This window comes from Cetorhinus maximus, chromosome 19, assembly GCF_964194155.1.
Source record: "Cetorhinus maximus chromosome 19, sCetMax3.hap1.1, whole genome shotgun sequence".
Taxonomy (NCBI): Eukaryota; Metazoa; Chordata; class Chondrichthyes; order Lamniformes; family Cetorhinidae; genus Cetorhinus; species Cetorhinus maximus.
Window position 1 is genome coordinate 11,944,986 of NC_135897.1, and position 13,013 is coordinate 11,957,998.

General features: G+C 43.6%; 1 protein-coding gene across 1 annotated transcript in view; it reads left to right on the forward strand.

Annotated features, from left to right (window-relative positions):
• Positions 1–12,227: 12,227 nt before the first annotated feature.
• boka (BCL2 family apoptosis regulator BOK a) overlaps positions 12,228–13,013 on the forward strand; it is a 42,327-nt gene continuing 41,541 nt past the window's right edge. The window contains exon 1 of the mRNA XM_078563505.1: positions 12,228–12,579. The gene's annotated coding sequence lies outside the window, so the exon portion shown is untranslated. The remainder of the gene's footprint in view (positions 12,580–13,013) is intronic.

The following is a 13,013-nucleotide window of genomic DNA, read 5'->3' on the forward strand; positions in this document are numbered from 1 at the left end:
GCAGGTAGGACATCCCACTTTCTAACAGGTACTCAATTCTGAGTACCAATGGGGGAGAGGGTTCCTCTGGAGAGAGCAGCGAGAGTCATGACCGGAGCACCCTAGGTGGCTCAGTTGTGTGGGGTGGAGGGGAGTGGGGAAGAGAGGAGAGCAATAGTGGGAGGGGATTCTATAGTTAGGGGATCAGACAGGTGCTTCTGTGGTCACAGATATGATTCCAGGATGGTATGTTGCCTCCCTGGTGCAAAGGTCATGGATATCAGCAAGTGGCTTCAGAGCATTCTGGAGGGTGAGGGTGCACAGCCAGAGGTCGTGGTTCATATTGGTACCAATGATATAGATAGAAAAAGGGATGAGGTCCTGCAAGCTGAGTTCAGGGAGTTAGGAAAGAAATTAGCAAGCAGGACCTCAAAGGTAGTAATCTCTGGATTACTTCCAAGGCCGCGTGCTAGTAAGTATGGAAATAGGAGAATCCACCAGATGAATGCATGGCTGGAGAGATGGTGCAGGAGCGAAGGCTTCAGATTTCTGGGGCATTGGGTCCAGTTCTGGGGAAGGTGGGATCTGTACAAGTCGAATGGCCTACACCTGAACAGGACCGGGATGAATATCCTCACAGGGAGATTTGCTAGTCTTGTTGGGGAGGGTTTAAACTAGATTGGAAGGGGGATGGGAAACTGAGGGCAGATTCAGATATGACAAATTCAGAGCAGGGGGTGGGAGGCAGAAAATTAGCAGGCGATTGAAAGACATAAGACGCAAAGGTTAAAAGATTTACAGCACAGGAATTTGGCCATGTTAAAAGGTATTTATTTAAGTGCAAAAAGTATAGCAAACAAAGCTGATGAGCTGAGGGTGCAGATAGACACATGGCAGCATGATATCATTGCTATAACGGAAACTTGGCTTAAAGAAAGGCAAAAATAACAGCTCAACGTCCCTGGATAAAGGGTTTTAAGGCAGGATAGAGAGAGAACTAAAAATGGTAGGGGGCGTAGCAATATTAGTTAAAGAATCGATTACAGCTGTGAGGAGGGATGATATACTATATGAATCATCAAATGAGACCACTATGCACCAAAAGCTCAAGAATAAAAAGGGGGCAGCCACACTACTGGGGGAGGTGGTGCATAGTGGTACTATCACTGGACTAGTATCCAGAGACCCAGGGTGATGCTCTGGGGACCCAGGTTTGGATCCCACCATGGCAGGCAGTGAAATTTAAATTCAATAAACATCTGAAATTAAAAGTGTGATGATGACCATGAAATCATTGTCGCAAAAACCCATCTGGTTCACTAATGCCTTTTAGGGAAGGAAATCTGCCATCCTGGTCTAGTCTACATGTGACTCCAAACTACAGCAATGTGGTTGACTCTTAAAAATAAATGCTGGTCTAGCCAGCAATACCCACATCCCATGAATGAATGAATAAAAAAAAACAGGAGTATACCATAGACCCAGACCCCCAAATAGTGAGAGGGAGATAGAAGAAATATGTAGTGCAAAAAAACAGGGCAATAATAGTTGGTGACTTCAATAATATCAACTGGGATACAAACAGTGTAACAGGCACAGAGGGCATAAAATTCATAAACTGCATTCAAGAGAACTTTTTTAGCCAGCACGTAACAAGCCCAACGAGAGGGGGTGCAATTCTAGATTTAGTCTTAGGAAATTAAGCTGGTCAAGCGAATGAAGTAGCAGTGGGTGACCATTTTGGAAATAGTGACCATAATACAGTTAGATTTAGCATCATTATGGAAAAGGACAAAAACAGAACAGGAGTAAAAATTCCAAATTGGGGGAAGACAAATTTTACGAAGTTCAGGGGTGAGCTCGTGAGAGTGGACTGGATACAGCTATTAGAAGGGAAAAATGTCAAATCAGTGGCAGGTGAGATTCTACGGGCACAGTGTAGACATGTCCCCACAATATAAAGGGTGGACTGTCAAATCTAGAGCCTCCTGGTTCTCCAGAAGCATACAGGCCAAGATAAAGCAGAAAAGAAAGCTTATGACAGTCACAAAAGACTTAATACTGTAGAACACCTAGAGGAGTATAGAAAGTACAGGGGTGAAGTAAAAATGGAAATTAGGAAAGCAAAGAGAGGATACGAAAAAATGTTGGCAGGTAAAATCAAAGAAAACCCAAAGATGTTTTACCAGTACATTAAGAGCAAGAGAATAACTAAGGAAAGGGTAGGGCCTATCAGAGATGTACATGGTAATTTGTGCATTGATGCTGAAGATGTGGGCAGGGTTCTCAATCAGTACTTTGTCTCCATCTTCACTAAGGAGAGATGCAGACATTCCAGTTAATGAGGAGGAGTATGAAACAGTACATACAATATGCATATTGAGAGAGGAAGTGCTGGAGCAACTGACATCTTTGAAGGTGGATAAGTCACCGGGGATGGATGGATTGCATCCCAGGCTGTTAAAGGAAGTCAGGGAGGAAATAACGGATGCTCTGAGGATCATTTTCCAATCTTCACTAGATACAGGCGAGGCACCAGAGGATTGGAGATCTGCAAACATTGTATCATCATTTAAAAAGGATACGAGGGATAGACCAAATAATTGTAAGCTGGTCAGTCTGACTTCTGTGGTGGGCAAATTATTAGAATCAATTCTGAGAGACAGGATAAACTGTCACTTAGAAAGGAACGGATTAATCATGGATAGTCAGCATGGTTTTGTTAGGGGAAGGTCGTGTCTTACCAAGTTAATAGAATTTTTTTGGGAAGTAACAAGGCGGATTGATGAGGGTAGTGTAGTGGATGTTGTCTATATGGATTTTAGTAAGGCATTTGACAAGGTCCCACATGGCAGACTGGTCAAAAAAGTGAGATTCCAAGGGATACAGTGGAATATGGCGAGTTTGATTCAAAATTGGCTCAGCAACAGGAAACAAAGGGTAATGGTCGATGGATGTTTTTGCGAATGGAAAGCGGTTTCCAGTGATGTTCCACAGGGCTCAGTGATGGGTCCTTGGCTGTTTGTTGTATATATTAATGATTTGGACTTAAATGTGGATGGCATGATTGTGAAATGCGCAGATGACACAAAAATTGGCCATGTGGTTGAAAGGATAGCTGTTGTCTCCAGAATTATATAAATGATTTGATTGAATTTGCGGAAAAGTGGCAGATGGAATTCAATCCCGAGAAGTGTGAGGTAATGCATATGGGGAGGGCAAACAAAGCAAGGGAATACACAATAAATGGGAGGATATTAGGAGGGGTAGAGGAAGTGAGAGACATTGGTGTACATGTCCACAGGTCCCTGAAGGTGGCAGGACAGGTGGATAAGGTGATTAAGAAAGCATATGAAACGCTTTCCTTTATTGGAAGAGCTATAGAATACACAAGCAGGGATGTAATGGTGAAACTGTATAAAACGCTGGTTAGACCACAGCTGGAATTTAGTGTACAGTTCTGGTCACCACATTACAGGAAGGACATAATTGCTCTGGAAAGAGTACAGAGGAGATTTACACGAATGTTGGCAGGGGTTGAAAATTGCAGCTATGAGGAAAGATTGGATAGGCTAGGGTTGTTTTCCTTGGAACTGAGGAGGCTGAGAGGTGACCTGATTGAGGTGTACAAAAGTATGAGGGGCCTAGATAGAGTAGACAGGGATGCCTGTTTCCCCCAGCAGAGAGGTCAATTAGCAGGGTGCACAGATTTAAGGTGATTGGTAGAAGGATTAGAGAGGACATGAGGAAAATCTCCTTCACCCAGAGTATGGGGGGGTGTTTGGAATTTACTGCCTGGTTTGGTGGTGGAGGCAGAAACCCTCAGCTTATTTAAAAGGCACCTGGATCTGCACCTAAAGTGCTGTAACCTGCAAGGCTACAGACCAGGTGCTGGAAGGTGAGATTAAATTTTTTCTTTTTCAGCCAGCACAGACATGATGGGATGAATGGCCTCTTTCTGTGCTGTAACTTTTCTATGGTTCTATTTTGCTTCTCTGTAATCTTCCAGAGGAACAAACTTTGACCTAAGGTTTCCTTGTAACATGTTAAGGTCCTTCACCAGGTTCTCCTTTTTTTTTGTGAGACTCAATTGCTTCGTCCTGAGTTTTCTTGTAATTCAACAGAGTTTCCTTGAATTTCTTCCATTGTTCTTCTATTCTGCTGTTCACAATAGTCTTCACTTCTTCATGCTGCTGAAGGATTACATACTCATTTTGCTTTTGATTTTGAAGGACAATCAGCTGTTCTTTCAACTGTTTATTTTCTTTTTACCTCTTGCTAACTTACGTTGTGCTTCAGTGCATTGCTTCATTGCTACTGATAGCTCCAACGCTGCTTTTGCAGAAGTAGTATTCAACATCTTTTTTAGTGCCTCATATTTTTCCAGGGCTACGTTTGAATCTTCAAACAGTCTTTCACGGCAGTGACTTCTTTGAGAACCTTTTCTGCTTATTACTTCTGGTTGAGTTCTTTCAACTCAGCTTTGATATGAACATTTTCCTGTGGAATAGCTTCATTTTCATTTTGCAGGTTTTGTTTCTTTTGGGTTATCTCAGATAGCTTTCCTTCATTCACAGCCAGCTGCTCACTCTGCACTGCCACCTGCTGTGCAGCTTGGGTAATGCATCAGCATTTTCAAAAAGCTCTATTTTTAAGCCTTTCGGCTCTCAGCCTCTTCTTTCTTCTACACTAAACTCTTTGGCTCGTGTACTTCACTGTTTGACAGAGTCCGCGACCATCTTGTGGTTTGCTTGAGTAATACTCCCCTCGGCCTGGGGTCTCCTGTTTCCCTCTCTCTGGGATCTTTTGTCGCCCTGGCTCTGGGGCCTTTTGTTGCCCTGGCTCTGGGGCCTTTTGTCGCCCTGGCTCTGGGGCCTTTTGTCACGCAGGCTCTGGGGTCTTATTTCGCCCTGGCTCTGGGGCCTGTTGTCTCCCATGGTGCTTTATTGGGGTTGTACTAGATCTTCTTTTAAGGCCTGTGCTCTCCAGAACTTGGAGTTTAAAATATTTGTCAGAGGCTTTTACTATCTCGCCAAATGTGGTTGAGAACGTATCTATAACTTGGTTTAGGATTACTTCATCCATAAATATATCAAACAAGTATAAAAATGTATTAACTTTTACTTCCTCTGATTTCTTCATTAATCCTGATGTACTCCTGTAATATAAGAATTTTCTTCTCCAAGGCTCCTAATTTTGGGTCTGGTTTGGCTCTTGTCTTATCCTAAACTGGCATGGAAGTTTTAATTTTCTATTCATGGCCATTTTTTGTAACAGGTGAGTACCTCCTTAATTGTTTTTCTTCCTTCAAGATGGCTCTGCTGCCACCGATTTTTTTCTCTCTCGCTGTCTCTCTGATCCCTTTCCCGTGCTTTATCAGTTTCAGCAGGCTCCCACTGCAATCACGGGCTGCTTTTTAAAAAAGTATTCGAATCTGCAGGACACTTCAAAACAGGAAGCCTGGGTCCTCTAATGGACTTTTAAATCAGAGGAGAGATAGTGGAAGGCAATTTTTTAAACTCTGCCTTCTATATTTTAAAAACTATTTTTTCACTTCAGCTCGGCCACCTGGTGTTACAGTGCTGGTTGGGACCCATTGCTACAGTTTTCTTCTAGCTGCGCTCTAGATGTGCTGATCCTGATGGTCACCTATTTCAAAAGCTAAGTTCAGCTTTTTTCTACTGTATTTTTTGCTCACCCTTCTTGTGATTTGGGTCGGCCTGTTGACTCAGCTTTCACTGAGGTCTGGCTTTTCATCTGCACGGTGAATTCTTGTTTTTCTTTCATCCTTCTTTCTTTTTGAAATTTGCTCAGTCTTTTTTTATGATCAGGCCAGGTTTGAGGGGTTAAAATCAGATTAGCAAACTTGCCAGCCTTTTGTTCCATACATCCTGTCCAATGCCCACTGCCATTTTAACTGCATGCATTTCACAGTTGATCAAGGCTCCCATTACAGGCAGATTGGGGTTCTTTTGATGAAGTGGGGAACCAATGAGATCTTTATCAAAAAGCATGGGTGCCTCACACGTCACTCAGTCTGCTAGATGACACCTAGCCAGATTGATTCCAGATAGCACTGGAGTGATAGAAAAAAAAATTCTTCTCAGTTTTAGCAGCTTTTAATATCCCTGTTTGAAACCTTATGAAGGCACTATATAAATGAAGAACAAAATACTGTGGATGCTGTAGTTCTGAAATAAAAACAGAAAATGCTGGAAAAACTCTGCAACTCTGGTAGCATCTGTAGAGAGAAAAGCAGAGTTAACATGACAGGCTGATAATGTTTTATATAATGCATGTTTTTTGAGTCAAGGAAAGAGTAAGTTTATTAGTTACTAAAAACCCAAGAGAAATAATAAAAACGCAATACACATGCACACAGATCAGAAATTAGAAGTTAAGAGTCCAAATAAAAGTTTAAAAAGACATACAAATCAGTCTTTGGCTTGTCCCTGAAGTATTGATGGTGAAACGTTGCGCTCTTTAAGTTGGGTGATTCCAGTAGGGCTGACTTTGGCAGCTTCGTAGTGGGTTTGGAGGCACTTGGTTCTGCTGGTTGGTTGAAGAAGCTGCCCTATTTCCTTTTTGATTGTGGCTTCTGCTGCCTTGCCTCCAGCAGCAAAGAGAGAAAGAGAGACTTAGCCTGCAACTGCAGGGGTGACTAGTTGGTCGTCTTCTTGCTGCCACACACACAGCACACCAGCATACTAGCACACCATGCACTGTCCTGCAGCTAGCTTTTTAACCCATTTTTCCCTGTGTATTCCTGTAAGGAAGCCTGTTTTCTTTGATCTCTGACCATCTTACACATCCTGAGACATGAATCAATAGGAGATGAATTTTAGATGACTGCTGAGACATGGTAATCAGTCTTTTGTCTCTGCAACCACAGGAGATTAAAGTTCAATCTTTTGCATCTTTCTTATCTCCTTTTTAAATGTCTGCTTGAAAAAGGCCATGAAACCTTTTCAGGTGTGACATTAAATGTTCTCTCAGGACAGGTCTGTCAGTATAATCCGCATAGGGATTTTTCCAGAAAGTGGTCACTTTACATAATCAGCCATCTTTTGCTCAGTGTCCTTGCTCGTATTTCTTTAGAAACACATGTCTTCCATAAAAAGTTCAATATGCCCATAAGAAAATGGTTGTAATTGGCTTTTCATGACAGGGTGGCCTTAAATACCATATTTAGACCATAAATCACATCAGTTGCAGGGTCTTTATGAAATAAATAATTAGGCCGACATGACTTTTCACTGATTATTTTCCATTCATTGCATTTGTTTCTATTTCTTATGATCATTTTTTGAGTTCCTTTTAGGTACTGATTTACTTCATTATTTATAGTTTCCTTTCTTGATTAAATATTATTCATTGTAGTGCTTGTTAATTCTTCTCAATAGTTATTTATTTTAAGTAAAATGAATTATTTCAATAACATTTTCCCTTTCATACTGTTGTTATCTTTTTTTCATTGCCTTGATCTCTATTTTTCTTATCGCTTTTTAATTTTGATTGAAGTAACGCATTTATTTCAGTGAATTAACGCTTTCTCTTTGATTCATTTATTACTTCTTTGTGCCTTGATATCTATAACTTCTTATTACCTTTTCACTACCATTATGTAAAGTAATTTATTACATTGAGTTAATGCTTTTCCTTTTGTTCAGTGAGTTCTGTTTTAAAATTCTATTTAACTAAAATGATTTATTTGTCATTAATGGTTCCCTTTAGTTTTGCGACTTTTACTGCTTCTGATCCGTCTTGAATTCTGTAAAGTGATTAATTTCTTTGAGCTAATAGTTTTGGACTCAATGTGAAGTTTTAGAATTTCAGATCATAATTTGTTCCCATTTCTTCGAACGACAACTGTTGGTGAGGATTCTCTTGTTGCCATTTACACCTCCTCTGGACTGATCTTTTGTTTCTTTACTTGTCCCATTACCACCCCCTTTGGCTTTGCACTATCCAACCCCACTCCCCCCACCCCCATCTCCTTTCCATGTCTCTGTACTTGTTTTAAACCTTTTAGATCTAACTTTTTCCAGTTCTGATTAAAGGTCATGTACCTGAATAGTTAACTCCATTTCTCTCCCACAGATGTTGTTTGAGTATTTCCAGCATTTCCTCTTTCTGTTTCAGATTTCCAGCACCTAGTATTTTGCTTATGGCTGAGTCATTGTTGCCCAAAAGTAATTGCTATTTAGCCACGGGAATTTTGACCACATGATTTTAGTAGAAAGCTTCTTGCGTACAAGACCGGTAAGTGCACTTCACATGGCGTTTAATGAACAAAGCTTTGTAGTTTTTCTCTTTAGCCAGAGTTAGTGCAGCGCCAAGTTTCTGTCCAACATTTGTACGTGACATGCTTCCTGAGAACGTTGACTCACGTAAGACCCTCCAGACCTGTCCCTTGCTCTCCCTCCACACCCGCCCCCTGCTTTCCCTCCGCACCCGCCCCCTGCTCTCCCCTTAGGCGATGGCGTGGCCAAGAGGTTAAGGCAATGGTCTATTAATCCATTGTGCTCTGCATGTGTGGGTTGGAATCCTACCCTTGCAGTTGGTTTATGGAAGGTTTGATGTTTAAATATCAGCAGAAATAAAGTATTGAAGAATCTTAAGGGTCTAAAATCCGACAAATCTCTGCGACCTGATGGCCTACACCCTAAGGTTTGAAAAGTGAGAGCTGCAGAGGTAGTGGATGTGCTAGTACAATTTTCCAAAATTCCTTAGATTCGGGACCGGTCCCACTAAATTGGAAGTTGGAAAATGTTGGACCACTTCTCCAGAAAAGAGGGATAGAGAAAACAGTGAACTCCAGCCAGTTATCCTTACATCAGTTGTTAGGAAAATGTTGGAATCTATTATTAATGAAGTGTTAACAATGCACTTAGAAAAGCATAGTATGACTAGAACAAGTCACCATGGTTTTACTAAAGAGAAGTCCTGTTTGACAAATTTATTAGAGTTTTTTGAGGATGTAACTAGTAGGGTAGATAAAGGGGAACCAGTAAATGTAGTTTACCTGGATTTCCAAAAGGCATTCAATAAGGTGCCACACAAAAGGCTAATAGACAAGATAAATGCTCATGGAGCTAGGGTTAATATATTAGCGTGGATAGAGAATTGGTTAACCAATAGAAAACAAAGACGGGGCATAAACGGGGCTTTTTCAAGTTGGAAGGCAGTGAATAGTGGCGTGTCACTAGCATCAGTGCTGGGGCCTCAGCTATCCACAATCTATATTAATGACTTAAATGAAGCAACAGGGTGTAATCTAAGTTTGCTGCTGATACCAAACTAGGTGGAAAAATAAGCTGTGGGGAGGACACATAGAGATATACATAGGTTAGGTGAGTGGGCAACAAGGTGGCATGTGGAGTATAATATAGGGAAGTATGAAGTTATTCACTTTAGTTGTAAGAATAAAAAAGCAGAATATTTTTTAAAAGGTGAGAAACTTGTGTTGATGTTCAAAGAGGCTTGGATGTGCTTGTAACAGGAATGCAGAAAGTTAGCATATAGGTGCAGCAAGCAATTTGAAAGGCAAATGGCATGTTGACCTTTATTGCAAAGGGATTGGAGTACAAGAATAAAGAAGTCTTGCTACAGTTGTACAGGGTTTTGGTGAGACTGTATCTAGAGTAGTGTGTGCAGTTTTAGTCTCCACATTCAAGGAAGGATACGCATGTAATGGAGGCGGTACAGTGAAGGTTCACTAGATTGGTCCCTGGGATGAGGGGTTGTCCTAATTTGAGAGGTTGAGTAAATTGGGTTCATATTCTCTCGGGTTTAGAACAATGAGAAGTGATCTCATTGAAACCTACAAAATTCTTAAGGGGTTGATAGGGTGAAAGCTGAGAGGTCACTTCTGCTGGTCAGGGAATCTAAAACACAGGGACACAGTCTCAGGATAAGGGACTGATCATTTGGGACCGAGATGAGGTGAAATTTCTTCACTTAAAGTGTTGTGGTCTTTGGAATTCTCTACCCCAGGGGGTTGTGGATGTGCCATTGTTGAATGTATTTAAGGCTGGGATAGACAGAATTTTGGTCTCTCAGGGAATTAAGGGATATGGGGAGTGGGCGCGAAAATGAAGTTCAAGCCCAAGATCAGCCATGATCATACTGATGGGCCATTGGTCTACTCCTGCTCCTATTTCTTATGTCTGCCCTCCAGACCCACCCTTGCTCTTCCTCCAGATCCACTCCAACTCCCTCTCCAGTCCTGCCACCCTCAGTCTCCGCCCTGCCACCATACCCGCCCCGCCCTGCCTCCAGACCTACCCCCGCCCTGCCTCCATACCCGCCCCGCCCTACCTCCAGACCCACCCTTGCCCTGCCTTCAGACCCGCCCCCGCCCTACCTCCAGACCCACCCCCGCCCTACCTCCAGACCCACCCTTGCCCTGCCTCCATACCCACCCCCGCCCTGCCTCTGGACCCGCCCCGCCTCCATACCTGCCCCGCCCTGCCTCTATACTCGCCCCGCCCTGCCTCCATACCCGCCCCGCCCTGCCTCCGGACACACCCCACCCTGCCTCTTTACCCGCCCCGCCCTGCCTCTATACCCGCCCCCGCCCTGCCTCCAAACCCGCCCCCACCCTGCCTCCATACCCGCCCCGCCCTGCCTCGACCCGCCCCCGCCCTGCCTCCAGACACGCCCCCACCCTGCCTCCATACCCGCCCCGCCCTGCCTCGACCCGCCCCCGCCCTGCCTCGACCCGCCCCCGCCCTGCCTCGACCCGCCCCCACCCTGCCTCCAGACACGCCCCCGCCCTGTCTCCAGACACGCCCCTGCCCTGCCTCCAGACACGCCCCTGCCCTGCCTCCAGACCCGCCCCGTCCTACCTCCAGACCCGCCCCCGCCCTGCCTCCATGCTGCTTGATGTTTGCTAAGATGTTCACTGCTTGTTATTGGTTGCGTTGCTTTCTACTGCTGTATGGGGCAGTTATTCTGATTGGTCGAGTGGACCATAATTACAACTTCTCTCTGGTTGCTCTGTTTCCATGGTGCTGAAATATGTTGCACACTATTTTAGGAGATGACCTATAAGTAATTACCAACAAGTAAAACACTCACAATGAGGACCCACTGCTTTTCATTACAACATTTTATCACCGACTGCAGAAAAATACTAAAGTTCAGAGACAGGCTTTGCAAAGGAGTATTTAAATCTCATATGCAATGACTGTCTATCATTAGATAAAAACAAAAAAACTACTGCGGATGCTGGAAATCCAAAACAAAAACAGAATTACCTGGAAAAACTCAGCAGGTCTGGCAGCATCGGCGGAGAAGAAAAGAGTTGACGTTTCGAGTCCTCATGACTCTTCAACAGAACTGAACAGACCGGCTGAGTTTTTCCAGGTAATTCTGTTTTTGTTTTGGACTGTCTGTCATTGTTCATTTACTAATTAAAATGCATGAGCCACGTCTCAATTCCCAATTAGAAATGGATATGTACCGTGTGTTGTACATGTGCCCATGTCCCTCTGTGTGTCTGTTACATGTCTCTGTGTTTGTGTATGTGTTGTGTATGTGCCCATGTCCATGACTGTGTTACTCTGTTGTATGTCTCTGTGTCTGTGTATGTGCCCATGTCCATGATTGTGTTACACTGTTGTATGTCTCTGTGTTTGTGTATGTGCCCATGTCCATGATTGTGTTACTCTGTTGTATGTCTCTGTGTTTGTGTATGTGCCCATGTCCATGATTGTGTTACTCTGTTGTATGTCTCTGTGTTTGTGTATGTGCCCATGTCCATGATTGTGTTACTCTGTTGTATGTCTCTGTGTTTGTGTATGTGTTGTACATGTGCCCATGTCCATGATTGTGTTACTCTGCGTTGTATGTCTGTGTCTGTGTATGTGTGTTGTGTATCTGTGTCTTCTGTGTATGTGTTTCTATGTGTGTGCCCCTATGTTTTCATATTTCTTGTATTACCTACAAATAGGAATTGATCACACATAATATTACCAACACATCGCCATATTTTCACAAGACTTTTTAAAAATCGGATCCAACACTTTTAACCTTTGGGCTATGACATTATATTGAAAACTTCACGTTTTCTCAAGAACTCTTCACCAGAATACACTTTCATTTTCAGTTGTCGAGTGGCCAGAAAGCGGCAGTGTATCTCCAAGGAGTGTGGCATGATGTGTTTAACCTGAGATGCCGAAAGAGAGAGAGAGAGAGAGAGACAAAGCGCTTGTTTTATAACCCTCAGGCTTGTCTGTTGTTCTTTGGTGTAGGGCGGGCTGGAGAGTGTGGATGTGGCTGGAGTCTCGTCAGGATTCATCCTCTTCCCATAAATGGGGTTGTTTGCGAAAGTTGCTGGAAGCCTAGAGGCATTTTAACACCAACCACATTGGAGGGTGGGGGTGGGATCTTCTCTTCATAAAAAGGGAGCGAACAGAGAGAGAAAGGCAGCGTACATCTGGAGCTGGGAGGCGAGGAGCTGAATCTACGAGCGAATCACCAAAAGAGAAAGAGTCCTGGGAAAAGCGAGAGAGAGAACTCAACTCCCCGGAGTCTCCTAGTCCCCGAAAACAAAGCAGGAAGTTTCACTAATTTCAGCAAGTCCCGGAACAGGAGGTCAGTCCGACTCAAAACCCCTCCATTGGAGAGAGTGTTTGCGGAGCAGCTTCTCGCTGGGTTACTTTGCAGGTTACAGTCGATGGAAGAGCAGCTGTTATCTCAAACCCACCGGGACCCCCTCCCTCCCCTCCCTGTTATCTCAAACCCACCGGGACCCCCTCCCTCTCTCTCTCTCCCGGGGAGTTCCGCAGCTGCTGCTCCGCCTGAATTTGAACATTTCCCCCTTTTCCTTCCCTGTCTTAACCCTAGTGTTTTTTTTTGGGACTGAGTATTTGTTCCGTCTCCAACCCTGATTTGGTGGAGGGCTGGCTCCTCGTGATACAGCCCAGTGAGTCTCACCATTACCCCTCCATTCCTCACCTCTGGATAGTTTGCTTTGCCGGCAATTGAGGCGGATCATTTTATTTTTTTTTCATTTTGTTACAGCTTTG